This window comes from Physeter macrocephalus, chromosome 7 (genome assembly GCF_002837175.3).
Source record: "Physeter macrocephalus isolate SW-GA chromosome 7, ASM283717v5, whole genome shotgun sequence".
Classification (NCBI taxonomy): domain Eukaryota; kingdom Metazoa; phylum Chordata; class Mammalia; order Artiodactyla; family Physeteridae; genus Physeter; species Physeter macrocephalus.
This window is the reverse complement of record NC_041220.1, coordinates 24,246,292-24,264,670: the sequence shown is the minus strand read 5'-3', so window position 1 is coordinate 24,264,670 and position 18,379 is coordinate 24,246,292. Positions and strand designations below refer to the sequence as shown.

At 38.8% G+C, this 18,379-nt stretch overlaps 1 protein-coding gene and 1 pseudogene across 6 annotated transcripts in view; one reads left to right on the top strand and one right to left on the bottom strand.

Moving 5' to 3' along the window:
* RNF150 (ring finger protein 150) overlaps window positions 1-18,379 on the top strand; it is a 297,671-nt gene that overhangs the window by 130,492 nt on the left and 148,800 nt on the right. The gene's annotated exons all lie outside the window — the stretch shown is intronic.
* Window positions 10,794-12,108, bottom strand: LOC102996839 (ATP-dependent RNA helicase DDX50-like; annotated as a pseudogene).

Sequence of the window (18,379 nt, the reverse complement as noted above, 5' to 3'; positions counted from 1 at the left end):
CATACCACAAAAAAAAAAAAAAAAAAAAAAAAGTGAAAAGTCAGGTAAAATTTTCCCATTATTAGATTGCCGTGTAAGATAAGCCCCTGATAATTGCTGTATATTGAGCTTCAAAGAATTCAGGTCATATTGGAGCAGGACAGAGGGTTCCAAGAGGCAACTGTTCCCATATAAAAGACAAGTGGAACTAATGTGTTTGAGGGTTATAGAATATGTTATTTGTAAGCACGTGCAGAGATAGTAGCATTGGGGGTGGAGGGAACAATGGAAATATGGAAAACCAGGCAAATGGAAGAGTGATGCAATCATTAACTTAAAGAAAAATGAAGAAAAGGTGTATAATTGTAATATACTACCTGGCTCTACAATGAACAGTATTTGCATTGAATATTATTGATTCATCCAATGAGGGCTCAGGTGGGGATGTAGGGATGGTAGAGTGAATGTGAGTTAAGTCATCTACGATGACAGGATGTCAATAGAAAATGTCCAAAATTGATAATCCAAGAAATATTAGTATATACATATTTGGAAATATGGAAGGAAATATTAGGGGAAGTATCAAGAAGAGTTGGTCCATCTGAGAACCACCAGTTTAAATGTATGAGCTTTGCAATAGTGGAAAGTGTTTTACTAATAGGAACATAAATAATATTTGAGAATGATTTTTTTTCGTCTCCTTTGAGAAAGAACAAAATCATTTCTTTTTTTAAATTTCTATTGGAGTATAGTTAATTTACAACGTTGTATTAGTTTCAGGTGTACAGCAAAGTGAATCAGTTATACATATACATATATCCACTCTTTTTTTAGATTCTTTTCCCATATAGGTCATTACAGAGTATTGAGTAGAATTCCCTGTGCTATGCAGTAGGTTCTTATTAGTTATCTATTTTATATGTAGCAGTGTGTATATGTCAATCCCAATCTCCCAATTTATCCCTTCCCCCCTTATCCCCTGGTAACCACAATGAGGCATCACCTCACACCAGTCAGAATGGCCATCATCAAAAAATCTACAAACAATAAATGCTGAGGGGGTGTGGAGAAAAGGGAACCCTCCTACACTGTTGGTGGGAATGTAAATTGGTACAGCCACTATGGAAAACAGTATGGAGCTTCCTTAAAAAACTAAAAATATAGCTACAATATGACCCAGCAATCCCACTCCTAGGCATATATTCAGAGAAAACCATAATTCGAAAAGATACACGCACCCAAATGTTCATTGCAGCACTATTTACAATAGCCAGGACATGGAAGCAACCTAAATGTCCAGCAACAGAAGAATGGATAAAGATGTGGGATATATATACGATGGACTATTACTCGGCCATAAAAAAGAACAAAATAACGCCATTTGCAGCAACATGGATGGACCTAGAGTTTGTCATACTGAGCGAAGTAAGTCAGAAAGATGATATCGCTCATATGTGGAATCGAAAAAAGGGTACAAATGAACTTATTTACAGAATCATTTCTAACCTTTAAAAAGTCGCTTAACCTGGTTAGTCCACATTTCCCTCATCTGTAAAATGAAGGAGAAGATGATGTCAGGGTGGATGATGAGGCCTCTTCTAGGACCTTACTGCCTGATTATTTTATCCCCTTCAAGTCTAGAAAGCTGACATCGGCAGAGCATTTACTTCAGTGTTCAGGCAGAGCAAGCTTTGTAGCCTTTTAAAGAGTATAGCATTGTTTCTTAAATCACTTTCTGTAATTAACTTTAATATCAGTAATATATTCATGTAAGAAAACAGCTACTTTCCATGAGAAAGTTTTATATGCCTTTACCTTTTATTTCGCTCTTAAGTTTGGCTTCAGTATTACTACTGAACTTGTGACATTCCTTTTGAAATGTCAACCCCTTAAGAAAAGAGAGTGTTATTTCTTTGTCTTAATCTTTTTATATAGCCATGATTTTACCCACTAGGCTAGCAAATATAAGTTGTGGGTAAGGTGACTGAGCAGTGCTATCCAATAGAAAAATAATGTGAGCCATATATGTAATTTAAATTTCTAGTAGCCACATTTTAAAAAAAAAAAAGGAAAGAGCAACAGGAGAAATTAAATTTAATATATTTAATGTAACCCAATTAGCACAAATGTTATCATTTCAATATCTTATCAGTGTTAAAGTATCTCATTGTCAAATATTAATAATTTCTAATGATATTTTTCATGCAAGTCTTCAAATTCCAGTGCATACTCTACCCTTCAGCACATCTCAATTTAGATGCTACATTTTCATCAGACATACTTGATCTGTATTTAGATTTTATAAAACTTACACTTGAAAAAAGTAGATTCTCCTATACAAGTTGTCTCAGACATACTTAGAAGTTTTCCAGTAATTGAGCTGAGTAATAGTTTTAAATTTAAATTAACTAACATTAAAAATTCAATACCTCAGCCATACAAGCTACATTTCAAGTACTCAAGGGCAGCATATGACCAGTGGCTACCATGTTGGACAGCAGGCCTTATAGAATGACTGATGTGTTCAGTGATTTCAGTGGATGCTCAAAGGCCAAAGAATATCCTTCTCCCTTAAGGGTAGAGATGGGAGAGAAGGATGGTTGACTCTCCCTTCAGATAGGTGGTTTGAATGGTAGTTTTCAGTAGCTATATGTGACTACAACTATATGAGGACAAGTGGGCATGAGAAAGTATGAAAGAGCTACTTCTGCAAAATTATTATTTTTTTATTTAAAAAATAGGTGGGGAAGAGGGGAAGAGTTCATGTTTTTGCCTTTGCTTTTTTTTCTGTGTGTAAACCTCTTGAAGAGTGATATTTATGAAGCAGTATATGTCACTAAAGTACAAGCCAGTAGAGCAAGTATTTAGGATATCAGAGAACTATAAAGAAAGAAAAGAAGAAGAGTAGTACTTTTGGCACAGTTTGGGTTTACCCAGAAGCAGACCTAAGGCAAGGATTCAAGTACAAGCCATTTATTTGAGAGGTGATTCCAGGAAACACCAGTTGGGGAATGGAGAAATGTGGCAGGGAAGGAAAGAAGCCAATAAAGTGTGTGTTATTAAGCAAGTTACCACCATGAGCCACTGAAATTTAATTCCACTGGGGAGCTCTGGGAAATGGCTTGGAAATGTGCCACAAAGTTCTACCAGCACAGGGAGGAGGGAGCTTAGGTATTTATGCACCAGCTTTCTCAGTCACTAGTTCAAGACTGCTATCCAGTGGAGGTAATTCCTCCTTACCCACACACAGTCCTGATTCTAGTGGTCAAGGAAAGCCATTTACTCAAATCCAGGTGCTGGCAATTGAAAGTCAGGACAGTGTATACTAAAATGATATGGGCTAGGGGGTATGGGTGGGTAATGGACAGCATCTGCTGCAGACACTCTTTGACTTACAGTGTAGAATGTATTGAACAAAGGACAAGAGAGGTATATTTCAGATCTGTGAAGCTTTTTCAAAATGCATACTCGATTTTCCAACCTTCTCCCCTTCCTAGACCTGAGATCCTGATAAAGTGGACCCACTTCTCCCTGTCCTGAGATCTACTGATAGAGGCATAAAGACCAAGGAGCCTTATAAACCTGATTCACTTACCTGTTAGTCTAAAAGCATTTCATACCAATGTCTATCCCAACCAGTTGCTAGAATTTATGGGTCCAGCCAAAGGATATGCAGTGTTTTCCATTTTGGAGTCTGGGCTCTGAGAAGCCGTTTACTATCCACCAAGGTATATCATCAAGTTCTGTCATTTTTGATATGTTTTCTCAATATATTAACAGTTGGTCTTTTAACTGACCTTAATATTATTTGTTGAATTCATAATCCATGTCATCTTACCACAGGGAAAACTATGTGGGGGCTCCCAGCTTCTAGAAACCAAAACAAATAATTTCTCTTAAGAAAGGGATTTTCCAATCTGAACTTTTAATAAAGGGAATTTTCACTTCTAGTTTTCAAAGACTACTGAAAACAACTTTGGAGAATACTAAAAAGAAACTAGAGATGAATCAAGTAAAATAATGAGGCATTTAATAATTGTGCAATGAATTGAGAATTCTGGGCCATTTCTACCAAACAAATAAGAAAAATTACGAAAAGATATGATTCATATATATTTCTCTATTCTATGCAATGGTACATAAAATAAATATCTAAAAGTTCACTAGATCCAAGATAATATGATTGTTTTTAAATTGTAATTATAAGTTCTGGCCATGCAATGTTAAAAATAGTCCAGTGGGGAATAATTGATGTGATTTTTCCCAGTAGTTCAAAGCAGAACAAAACACAAATCCATGTTTGTGTTGATTATGTGAGTGTTTCAAACTAAAAATTATCCAACTTTTATTTTTCACTACCTTAAGAGAGCAACATGAGATGGGCCATTAATTGCTGACCCAGTTATGTTCACTTTTCCTCTGAAGATTAATTTTTGATTTAAATGCTACAGTTTCCTTTCATTGACCAACGTAAGGTCACGTTGTAGAAACAGGAATTTGCTCAGCATGAGCCTTGTGGCCCCAAGCTGTTTCGAGCTGTCCCTGTAGTATTCAGGTGCTCTAGGTTGTCCAGAAGCTCATCCTTTGTTTCTGGGCCCCAGTGGAAGCCAAGGTTTGTGTGCTCCTTCCCACCCCTACCTACCTACTCTGGTCTAAATGCAAGTTTTACACTGTCTGGAATGTTTTAAATAATTATTTGATAGATTACATACATGATATAATAACTACTAATATTTATTGACTACTTAACTATGCTCTGGGTTCTTTATATGCATTATCTCATTTAATCCTCACTCAAGCCTTTGGATTAGAAACACTTACTATTAGAGTTTTGGAGGTAATGAAGCTGAAGCTTAAAGATTTAGTAAATCTTCCAGGGTCACCAAGCTAGAAGTTATTGTAAATGAATCTGCTATTTAATTTCATTTATTAGATTACTAGGAAGAGAAAATGCTGGGGAGTTTTAATCTCTTGTAATCTCCTATCCTGCAGTTCCATTATTCTGCTCCTTAATGAGACTTACATGTATATTGGTTTTGGTACAAACTAAAATTAGAACTTAAAACATTTTATATGTAAGCAGAAGGTTCTCTAAGCATGATTATTTGCTCCAGTAAAAACGGAATTATTGTAAAAGTCAGTTTAGTATTCTGTGATTTGTCTTATGTCAGCCTGGACTCTGTATCATTTTTAACCATTCAGAATTCTCACAAAAACTAGAAGTAAATTATGTATTATTCTGATTTACTGAATATGTTCTAAGAAAATGCTTACAGGTCAGGCTATAAATAAAATATGTTATTTTATATTCATCACTCCCCCTACAGTTATCACAAATTCACAGAAAATTCTGCACACTTGTAAATTAGGAAAAAATATAAAAATTTTTTAAAGCCTGAGTCATTGATCATCTCAAGTGTAGGTGAGGAACCAACATCAGTGAGTTAATTAAGTTACTAGAGCTTTTCCAAGCAAAATTAAGTTAGCTATTGTGAGCATCTCCTTTAAAAAATTTTTGATCTCGTAAAAGTTAGTTGTTATTGAGTGTCTGCCTCTATGTATAGTAACAAATCTCCACTTAAGGGATCTGGTGCATAATTAAAGTGCACTTTAGAATGAAACAAAAAATAGCAGACTCACAGATCCAGAGAACAAACTAGTGGTTACCCATAGGGAGAGGGAAGGGGGAGGGGCAGTACGGGGGTGGGGGAAAAAAGGTTATTATAGGATTATATGGCATCATATGTGAAACTTTCAAAAATTGTAAGCACTGTAGAATTAAAGAATCTTTCATTCAGGGGCTTCCCTGGTGGTGCAGTGGTTAGGAATCCACCTGCCAGTGCAGGGGACGTGGGTTCGAGCCCTGGTCCAGGAACATGCCACGGAACAACAGGTCCCATGCGCCACAACTACTGAGCCTGCGCTCTCGAGCCCGTGAGTCACAACTACTGAGCCCGCGTGCCACAACTACTGAAGCCCACATGCCTAGAGCCTGTGCTCCACAACAAGAAAAGCCACCACAATGAGAAGCCCGCACACTGCAACGAAGAGTAGCCCCTGCTCGCCACAACTAGAGAAAGCCTGCGCGCAGCAACGAAGACCCAATGCAGCCAAAAATAAATAAAATAAATAAATTTATTAAAAATAAATAATAATAAAAAAGAATCTTTCATTCAAAAAAAGTACCTAGTCCATATGGCTGACATATATTAAGTAATAAATTATGATTTTGGCTTCATTTAAAAAAATAACGTGCACTTTAGTAACACCTGGAGTTTGACATATTTCAAGTTGTCAGCAAAGCATTGAGGGAGCACAGATGACCAGTTTTAACCCAACAACTCAGATGAACCTTTACTATTTTGAACTTAGAGGTCTTCTGGCAAAAAAATGTCAGTTGGTTTGCACTGCAGATTATCACTTTGGTTCCTGAATGATCAATTTCTACGCTCCTGAAGTCATCCTACTATGAATTTGTTTTTATCCCGTGAAAACTATTTATTGTCCAGACTGTGTCCCAGACAACGTCTTTCCCATTCCCAACAAGTATTGTAGTACATGGGTTTCAGGATACATCTGGCAGTGGTAAGACAATAATAATACCAATAAAACTTAACATCTGTATTGTGGTTTTTATATGGCAGGCTCTGTGTTAAGTTCTTCACTGTGAATTACCTCATTTAATAATAAGACAGGATATTTCCCTCTGATGGGTATTTTTTCTCAGTGACTCCTGCAGTAAGGTAGGTAATAGAGAATGTGTGTGGGAAGGGGTGTACAGGAGGTTTGAAGAGAGATATAAAGATATGAGGTCATCACTTGGACAAAGGGAAAGCGGGTCCAGAACAGAGTAAAACAGGTGTTCTACATTATGATGAGTGAAAAAAAGCCAAAGGCCAATCTCAAAGGATTGCATACTGCATGATTCCATTTATATAACATTCTAGAAATGACAGAATTATAGAGATGGAGAACAGATAAGTGGACATCAGCGGCTAGGGAAGGGGAAGGAGAGAGGAAGGGGTTCATTCGAGGAAAGGGATCATAAATTCAAAGTGAAAACAGCTGACTTGTGAGATTTTTCTCTTAGCCGTGTTCCCATGATGAAGTGGAGGCATAGGAAGAGAAAAATTTGTAGGGCACATTCTATGGAGAAATGGAAGAGCAAGGAAGCTAGGAGTGTTTTTAGAGGAGTTCTTATAATTATGGACCATGTGATCTAGGCTGGGTGAGGACAGAAGTGAAGCCAGGACGGGGCTGATGGGTAGTAAGAAAGTGACATCTTTGAGATCAGAGGTGGTGCAATTTCTAGGAGTGACAAGGGCCAGAGTAAGACAGTGGGAATGTGTGTCTAAGAAGGACTGGAGGAAAAGGAGGGTCCATGGAGAAGAGGGGAAAAAACAGCCAACAGGCCGGAGTTTGGGGTGGATTATCCTTGTGAATACTAAAATTCCAGTCCATGAACAGATATTTGTAAACTCATGTTCATAGCAGCATTATTCACAGTAGCCAAAATGTAGAAGCAACCCAAGTGTCCATTGATGGGTGAATAGATCAGTAAAATATAGTTAAGTACATACAATGGAATAGTATTCATTAATGTAACAGAAGGAAAATCTAACACATGCTGCGACATGAATGAACCTTGAGGACTTCATGTTAAATGAAGGTAGCCGGTCACAAAAAGACAAATGCTGTATGATTCTAGTTATATGAGGTATCTATAGTAGTCAAATTCATAGAGACAGAAAGTGGAATCATGGATGCCAGGGCCTCAGAGGAGGGAAGAATATTGTATAATGGGTACACAGCTTCAGTTCTGCAAGATGCAAAGAATCCTGGAGATGGATGGGGATGATGGTTGCACGACAATGTGAATGTACTTAATGCCGGTGATAAAAGAGATGAACAGGAGGTTGGCAGATGCGGCCAGGAGAGGGGAGAGAGAGTTATCCATCCAGGTGGAGAGAATCTCAAAAGATAAGTGGTTTTTGAAGGCGAATAGGATGAGGTTAGGAGTAAATGTTGGGAAGTAGCAAGATGGAGTATGGACAGCCAACCATCTTCTGGCCCTGAGGTATGTGGGTTTAATAAAAATGTAAAAAAAGACTTGCCCCTTGACCACAGTTCAGAGGAAGTAGTGTCCTCATAGGGCAGCCGGCTCAATCAAAGCAAAAAGGTGGAGGATCAAGGGAGTAAAAGCATCATTCCCAGAAGAGATGGAAGCTACTAGAGAATTTGATTTAAATTTCCGAGACTTAACTTTCTGAGAGTCATAGAGGACGGGTTTGAGGAGCAGGACATGGGTAGGAAGTTGGGTTGGACTAGATGAGGGACAGAGCAGTGCACCTATAAGGATCTGGGAGATAACTCGTGACTTAGGAGGCCTAAACTTCAGCAGCACCTCAGTTGAGGATGGGGCCAGGTGACAGTAGGTTAAGCAATCCGTGATATTGAAGGGCCTGCCTGAATGGGAGGAGTCGCTGGCTCTTCTGCAGTGCTTGGGGCCATCTGAGCTTATTCATATTTCTCCTTAATCTTCTGGAAGAACGAAACTAGGGCCCCTGCCTTGGTTATTCCCCAGAAAACATGACCAGGCAGAGTAGCTGATTCCATGAGGGACACATGAGCTCACGAGACAACTGAGGACTATCACCATTATTAAAGAAGTTAAAACATGAGCAGATACCAGCTGAGAAAGAGTGATTGAAAAGATGGACCACAAATATTAAGGGAAGATTCTATGCAGCAGGAGCTAAATGTTGTGAAAAAAAAAAAAAAACAAGAAGAACGAATGGGAAACATTTAGTATGAAAAATACAATAGTTTAAATATTAAAGAACACAATAAATGAGATAAAATACAGAGTGGATACAGCTAAAGACAAATTCATGAGCTGGAAGATCAGCTTGAGAAACTCTTCCATACGTCCGCCAGAATGGACAAAAGACACAATGAAATATCACTATATATCTATTATGATGGCTAAAATTAAAAATAGTGAGCATTCCAAATGCTGACAAGGATGCTGAGAAACTGGATCACTCATATATGGCTGATGGGAATGTAAAATAATACAGCCACTCTGGAAAACAGTTTGGCAATTTCTTTTTAAAACCAAATATGCAGTTATCATACAACCTAACAATTGTATTACTTCTTGGCATTCATCCCAGAAAAAGGAAAACTTGTATTCATACAAAAACTTGTACACTAATGTCCATAGAAGCTTTTTAATAGCCAAAAACTGGAAATAACCCTTATGTCCATCAATGGGTGAATAGTTAAACTCTGATGTACCATATTCCATACCATGGAATACTACTCAACAATGAGAGGGAATGAATTACTGATACCTGCAACCTTACATCCTAGGTGGATGTTAAGGACATTATCCTGAGTGAAAAAAAGCCAATCTCAAAAGGTATGGTTCCATTTATATAACATTCTAGAAAAGACAAAATTAAAGAGATGGAGATACATAAGTGTACATCAGGGGTTAGAGAAGGGGAAAGAGAGGGAGAGGGAATTCCTTTATGATGATGGAATATTTCAGTATTTTAATTGTGGTTAGTAGTTATATGACTCTCTATGTGTGATAAAATAGAGTTGTTTTTTTTTAAAGAGACAATAAAAGGAGGTTTTTTTATTCAAAGGTATAACTGGATAAGTAGATTTGTTTACAGCCATTCTTGTGAAATACTTTTTAAAAAAATACAACCAACTTCTTTGCAAACAGCAGAAACAGACCTCAACTATGATGACCTAATTTTTGGTGGATAATGTACATGATTAGGCAGAAATAGGCAAGCTCACACTGGTAGATCAACTATCTCAGGCAAAACTCCGTTTGTGGCCCCCGCTTCTTGATCGATTTCTGTTCCCACTTCGTCTTCTACCATCTTGTCGACTTCCTGACCGACTCCCCTGTGGACTCTTGTCTACCTGACCGGCCACACCGGCCACTTGACCAGCCACTCCTCTGTCTGGAATTAGAAGATGTGCTTCCATCATAATATTCTTCAGTTTCAGGCAACTTGGCTGGCACCGAGAGTATCCAGTCTGAATCAGGCCACTCTGCCTGTAACCTTTCTGACTCAGTTGTGGGAACATCTAAAGCAAATGCCCATATTTCCTTTTAGGAGGCACATTCTGGTAGTTTGGGACACAGCACTACGACTCAGCTTTCTGTGAAATTCTTTCCAAGCACAGCTAACATCCTGTATTTCTTCTGGGCTTTCCAGAGTCATGGTCACAAACCCCTTATCAGAGGTGATTAAAGAACGTGGTTCAAAACTTCATGCGCCAGAGATGTGGGCTAATGCTGCAGCCAGTGCATCCACTGCCCCTTTTTCTTCTATCAGTCTCTGGGCTGATGGTGGGAAAAAATCAACAGCAGCGTAAGAAACGGAAGCCAGAGACCTGATGGCATCCACGCTTTTAGATTTAACTAAATCCATTGTAGAAGGAACACCTACACGTGTAAAAGTAATTCCTGCTTTTTGTTCCACATGTCTTAATTGACCTCTTTCTCTTGGTTGATAAAAACATATGCAAATCCCTGTCTGGCCAGCTCTACCTGTGCATCCAGAGCGATGAATATAGGACTCAACATCCTGTGGAGGTGAACTCTGAATCACCAGGTCAACCTCAGGAAAGTCCAAACCACGGGCAGCCACGTTGGTTGCCACCAAAACTTTAAAACTACCCTCTCTGAAGCCTTTCAGTGTAATTTCTCTTTGTGACTGTGTGACGTTGCCATGTAAACACTGGGCATTCTCTTTTATGTGTGGATTCACGGCCGTTTCAGTTACATTCTTTTTGGTCTCACAGAAGATAATAGCCCTCCCTTCAGACCCGCTGTAGACTTGAAGGACATCTCCAATAACTGCTGGCCTCTGAGATTAATGGCACTGGATGGTCAGATGTTCCACAGTAGTTGCAGCCTTTTGAGTCATTTTCCCAACAAGGTCAACCTGTTCATATCTGGATTTCATGTATTTTTTTGCAACTTTGTATACCCAGTGTGGGCAAGTTGCAGAAAAAAGTAAAGTCTGAGGATTGTCTTCAGCATCAGTTTTGTAGGATCCGTGGATAATATCTTCAACTTGTCCCGCAAAACCTAAATCTAACATTTGATCCACTTCATCAGGCACAAGGTGGCGCGGTTTAGAAAGATCTAATCAGCCGCTCTGCAGATGACCTTTGATACGACTGGGGGTCCCAACCGAGATGTCAATACCGTTTTGAATATGATTACTTTGGCTTTGTTATGATGTTCCACCATAAAAACACACCACACTGAGTTTCCTACTTATATATTTGAAGTCTTTGGCTGCTTGGTTTGCCAGTTCCCTTGTAGGAGCCAAAACAAGTACCTTTGGTAAGCAGCTTTTTTAAATTGTCTCTTGATTTCTTTGGAGTCTTTCAATCAAGGGGATGGCAAAAGAGAATGTCTTTCCTGTTCCTGTCCGCGCTTGAGCAATTACATCTTTTCCTTCATATACGGAACCAAAAGTCTTAACTTGAATAGGAAAGAGATATGTTAGCCCTCGACCTTTCAGAAGCTTTATAGTCTCTTCAGAAATAAGGAAATTGGAAAATGCTCCTTCTTTCTGTTCGCGTGTTAGGGTCTCTTCTAGTTTATTATCACTTGATTTATGAGTAGGGCTGTCTAAGGATGCCACTTGCTTTGATTTTTTTTCACATTCATCAATATCTCCATTTGACAGATCTTTTCTTCTTGACTTATGAGATTTAGAAAATTCATCTGAAAGTCTGTTACATCCTTCCTCGGTATCACCATTTAGCTCCTCTTTCATTTTAGCTCTTGTGGGTTTGGGAACATCCTGGTCATCTGCAACACCATTTCCTCTTGTTTCTGATTTCTCATCTGAGTCATAATGTGCCTTGACTTCCTTCTGTCACTCCAGCATTGTGTAATATGTTTTCGGCTTATCTTGTTTAAATCTTCATAACAGCCCTATAAAGGAAGTACAGGCCCATAATCCCGTATCCGAATTCCGACACTCACAGAACTCTTTTGCCTCTCCTTCCTCTGGCTCTCGGTCTCCTCCAAAGGTGCCTCCAGCTCCATAATGTCCCCGTAGAGGAGTTTCCCAGGCATCACTCGCCACCACCGCTGCCACCGCCTCCCTCTGGGCACGGCGGCCACAACCACCTACGGGCAGCCACCTGTCACAGAGTTTTATACAAAGACATTTTGGGTGCAGTTTTGCCAAAACTAATGACGTCTAAGTCCTATAATCTAGTTGATTGTATTGTGCCAATCAATTTCTTGTTTTGATAATCACTGTAATATGTAAGATGCCACCATTGGAGGGGGCTGGGAGATGGGTGCATGGGACCTCTGTGTATTATTTTTGCCACTTATTAGTTTATAATTATTTCTAAATAAAATTTTTTTTAATGAGAGGGGGAAAGTATTAAAAAAATATGGTGACCAGAAAAATAAGTGCCACCAACAGGATAATGGGAATCACAGGAGAGAAAAAATAAAGGAGGAAATATTTCAATAAAGTATGAAGATAAGTGTTTTAGAATTAAAGAAAGAATGAAATAGCTTGAATTGAAAGTGTTCATGTACTACCAAACTAATGGATGAATACTCATAAATAGACCTAGTGACATTTAAGAATACCAAAGACTATTCTCAAATGTAACTCCAAAAGGTTACAAAGAGGAAGAGCAGATCACTTCCAAACAACAAGAATCATGATGGCATCAGACCTCTCTACAGCAACAGTAGTGTTAAGTGGATATAACCGTCATGAACACACATGCAGTTAACTACCCAGACTCAAAGTACAGCAGCAACTGACAGAATTTCAGAGAGAAAACATATAGAGCAACAGTTGTATGAGACATTTTGACACTCCCCTTTGAGACAATCAAGCAGGCGAAAATAAACAGATACGGAAGATCTAAATATAATTAATAAGCTTAATCAATGAGATGTGCATACACAGCAAATAATGTTTTCGAATACAGTTTCTGAATACAAATGGAACATTTACCCCCCCAAAATATATTAGATGATTAAGGATCAATATCAAGAGACTGTGTTCCTTTGGCCATAATGCAACAATAGCAAAATAATAATGATTGCAAATGGATAACTTTAAAAATCACATATGTTTGTAAACTAAATACATAATACTGAATAATCCTTTGGCTGAAATAAACTCTGCTTCAGAAATTTTTGATGTCTTACAAAGAAACTTTATTGTATAGTTTTCTTCATATAAGGCTAGTATTTATTAGGTTTATCCTTAGATATTTTTTGACTTCTGCTGCTATATGTATAGATCACTTTTTCCATCACATATTCTCGTTAGGTATTATTACTGGTGTATAGGAACCTCCTAATTTTTGTATGTTGATCTTGAATCTTATATTTTACTGAGCATTCTCCTAATTTTAATAGCTGAGTTATCTTGGCTTTTTTAGATGGTCATGTGATCCATCAAATAATGACAGTTTGTACTCTTCCTTTCCAAGATTTACCACTTTAATTCCTATGTTTCTTTGCACCAAATGTTACTTCTACTTTAAATATAGGCTCATCCTTGTCTTATTCATGATTTGAATTGAAAACTTCTAATGTTTCTTCCATTTAATGTACTATTTCTGGAAGATACTTTATATCATATGAAGTAAGTTTCCATATATTTCTCTTAATAAGAATCAGAATGGGTACCATTCCCAACATATGGCTTAGGTCTCTAAGAAGCTGGCTGCTCTACATCTCTCCATGTTAAGTCAGAGAAAAGGAGAGAGGATCTGGGGTGCACATACTCAGCCCTTTTATGGATAAGACCTTGGAGTAGCAAACGTCATCTCCACTCAACATCTCAAGGGCCAAATATTCATCACATAGCCATATCTAGCTGCAAGGGAGGCTACTGATGATTAATGCTTATCACTCAACAGCCCGAGCCCATCTGAGACACTAATATCACAGAAGTACAAGGGAGCAGATGTTGGAGGACAGCTAGCTACACCAGATAATCATATGTTGTATTCCTTTAATTTGTTAATGTACTGAAACTCATTAACACTTTTTTTTTTTTTTTTTGCGGTACGCGGGCCTCTCACCGTTGTGGCCTCTCCCGTTGCGGAGCACAGGCTCTGGACGTGCAGGCCCAGCGGCCATGGCTCACGGGCCCAGCCGCTCCGCGGCATGTGGGATCTTCCCGGACCGGGGCACGAACCCGTGTCCCCGGCATCGGCAGGCGGGCTCTCAACCACTGCGCCACCAGGGAAGCCCAACACATGTTTTTTTAATTCCCCCCAAAAAGGAATTTTAATGTTTCATTCTCTGGAACAAACCTGGAATCTTTGGTAGATACTAAATATCAAATTTTATTTGTTTTACTGATGTAATGAAGGAAAGACACAGTGTTCTAAATGTTTATCTAAATCTTTTTTCAGATGTATAATGTACCTTGTTTACAGTAATGCCCTTATTTTCAATGTACATATCTGATTCTCTTGTCAAAAATGTATTTGACCTCTTTACTGTTACTCTTTCTGTTTTCACACTAGGTACTCAAACCACTTCTCAAATGAATATTTTACCATTTTGAAATTTATTTACTTTTGAGGCTCCCTCCCCTGTTCGTCCAGGAATAATTCCTGGAAAGCTGTGGAATGGAGAGAATTGTGGGATGTGCTTATGCATAAAATATAGCACACACAGTGATGTATTAAGGTTTGGGGTGAGACATTCACTGGCAGTCTGATAGTTGCTACCCTTGCTTCTCCCTGCATTCAAACTTTCATTTACACAGAAAAACTGTATTTGAAAATATTCTAGGCCTATGGTCTTATTTCCAAAGTTCATTGAACATTAGCTCTTTACTCCATAGGACTTCTGTCATAAAGTCTGGTCTACTTTTCCATCTGATGCTGGGCTAGACAGACACTTCAAAATCCTTTTACTCTTCCCTCTTAAACTCTTGAACCTATCATGGATTGAAAACTAGTGGCCCAAAGACTAACTCCAGGTGATTTCCAGTTAAAAAAAACAAACAAACAAACCTTTAGATGGATGTGTGTTATCTTCTTCTCAAAGCATCTCATTTCCTATTGTCTTTTCACCGGGCTTATATTTAGATTCCTGGCCTGGCACCTGTAGGATTTGAATTTATGATTCTCTGCCAGGAATAGCCCAAGGCAGCCATCTCTCTGCATTCTAAGCCCTGGACTCTTTTTTTTTTTTTTTTTTTTAACATCTTTATTGGACTATAATTGCTTTACAACGGTGTGTTAGTTTCTGCTTTATAACAAAGTGAATCAGTTATACATATACATATGTCCCCATATCTCTTCACTCTTGCATCTCCCTCCCTCCCACCCTCCCTATCCCATTTAACACACAACTCATCTCCTCTTTGCGGAAGATTTCTCTGCCCGCCTCTTCTCTCTTCCTCTGTGGTTGGTTTGCCATGTGGCTCTCCAGAGTCAAGATATCCCAAACACAAGACACTCTCCTCCTAAATACACCTCCTCACTTGGTTGTCTCAGTTAAGATGCATCCAGAGAGGTAGGCCAAATAACCTCTAATTAGACTCCTAAGCATTACCAAACAGTAAGTATAAAAAACCTATAAATAAGTTTTAAACTTTTTTGGAAATATTTTTAGACTTACAGAAAAGTTGTAAAACAAAACCTTCTTGTACAGCCTTTACTGAGCTTCCCCTAATCATTAACACATTTTCTAATGTTAAATCACCCTCACCTTCGTAGGATAAATCCCCTGGGTCATGAAGAGTTTTTACTATATGGTTGGAATCTATTTGTGAGTGCTTTATTTTTGCATCTGTGTTTGTTAAAAATAATTTTTAAATTAATGCAGAAAGTGATAATACTTTACATTTCTATGGTACTTTGCAGGTTTTGTAAATCATTTCACATACATTATCTCACTTGAGAATAGATAATAATCAGGAGCTGACTCTTTTTTTAAAAAAGTAGATATTAAGTGTATAAATAAAAAATATCTACAAATGGAAACTGCAGGTTTCTCTTAGTATTGACTAAATTCTAAAGGGCCATCCATGGAACTAAAGTAAGGATTAGGGGAGAGAGGATGCAGGGAATTGAAAAAGGATTTTTGCTCACATGAACTTAGGAGGGATTTTATCACCCTCCAAGATGCACAGGAAGGAATGGGGCCACCGGCTCTGTAAAATATCTAGCCCTTTGCTGGTTTTCTAAACATTCTATTAACACAGTGTTTTAAAACAATCTGGTTTTGAATTCATAAGTAAAGGATTTCCTGGTTATTCAACATTCTTTGGCTTTTTGAACTTTTGTTTTGATTCCTTACTTATCTGCATGTACCAAATTAGATGATGGCAATTGAGCCCTGTCCCTGGAAAAGGAAGCACTAAAACTACAAGCTACTCCTGCTGTTTAACTGGCAGCAGGGTCCCGTGTGTCCTGGTCACACGTTCTCTCACAGGGCTGAAGAGTTTTTCCAGGATACACGATAATTACACAGCAGCGATCACTCAGAAGTAGAAAGTGCCTTTGGGAGGAAAATAGATGGTAGGCTGACATCATTTTGCAAAAAGAGACACTCTGTATTACAGCGGCTAGGAGTCAGAGTATACATAGAATTGCCCAAATAGCAGGACCTCTTTGTAGATTTTACCCATACAAAATATGCTTTTTGTTAACTTCTCTTCCCCGAGCCTCAGAGCCTCCTGTGTGTCCTAGATTAGATGCTTAAGGCAGCACTTAACTCTGAGGAGATCTCTCAGCTGGGCTTTCAGCGCTCTCTCCCCTATCACCGCCACTTCTCCCCTCGCTCCCTCCTCACGTACGCCCTCAGAGCAATTACACTACAACCTACCTGGGGAGAATCTGCTGGCTTCTCTGGGACGCTAGCTGCATCTTCAAAGTGGAGCAAAGATCTGGGAATTGTCTGAAAACTCACATTGGTGCACATGTCTTATTTGAACAGATTAGATCCTGTAGCAACTTTTGGTCCTGGATTTTGTGCATTGATCAGACTGCTCAGATAATTCATCAAGTCCACTTTGTACCATTTTTGGACCCCCTAAATACCTAAATTCCTTTTTTTTTTTTTTTTTTTTTTGTGGTATGCGGGCCTTCCCCTGTTGTGGCCTCTCCCGTTGCGGAGCACAGGCTCCGGACGCGCAGACCCAGCGGCCATGGCCCACGGGCCCAGCCGCTCCGTGGCATGCGGGATCCTCCCAGACCGGGGCGCGAACCCGGTTCCCCTGCATCGGCAGGCGGACGCGCAACCACTGCGCCACCAGGGAAGCCCAATACCTAAATTCTTAATGACTGTTTCTATTGGGATAAATGGATACCCTCAGTATCTCTTTTTATCATGCACAGTAATAGCCTAAAGTGCATGGAGAAATATCCCAGAATCCCATCTATTTTTTTTACCATCATCAGCCCTGGAAGCTCATTACAAATATTGAAGATGAATAAGGTTGAGGTCCAGATGAAAAGAACCGCCCCATTTCCATTTTCACTGTCTTTTCAAGCGGATGTCATGTATCATGAAAGCACAACAGTGGGATGAACAACACAGGTAGCGTAACTAAGCACTTAAGTTTAAAAGAAATGTGTTAAAGTAGCTATATACTTTATAGGAAGAGAAAATGTTTTCTCATGTCCTGAAAAATGGGTGATGGGTAATTTAAAATTTTGTGGATATCCAAAATTTGGTTGCCTATTTTTTTTTTTTGAACTTTAGAATTTTATTTATTTTTTTATACACCAGGTTCTTATTAGTTATCCATTTTATACACATCAGTGTATACATGTCAGTCCCAATCTCCCAATTCATCCCACCACTCCACCCCCCGCCATTTTCCCCCCTTGGTGTCCATACGTTTGTTCCCTACATCTGTGTCTCAATTTCCGCCCTGAAAACTAGTTCATCTGTACCATTTTTCAAGGTTTCACATATATACGTTAATATATGATATTTGTTTTTCTCTTTCTGACTTACTTCACTCTGTATGACAGTCTCTAGATTCATCCACGTCTCTACAAATGACCTAATTTCATTCCTTTTTATGGCTGAGTAGTATTCCATTGTCTATAGGTACCACATCTTCTTTATCCATTCACCTGTCGATGGACATTTAGGTTGCTTCCATGACCTGGCTATTGTAAATAGTGCTGCAGTGAATATTGGGGTACATGTGTCCTTTTGAATTATGGTTTTCTCAGGGTATATGCCCTGTAGTGGGATTGCTGGGTCATATGGTAGTTCTATTTTTAGTTTTTTAAGGAACCTCCATACTGTTCTCCATAGTGGCTGTATCAACTTACATTCCCACCAACAGTGCAAGAGGGTTCCCTTTTCTCCACACCCTCTCTAGCATTT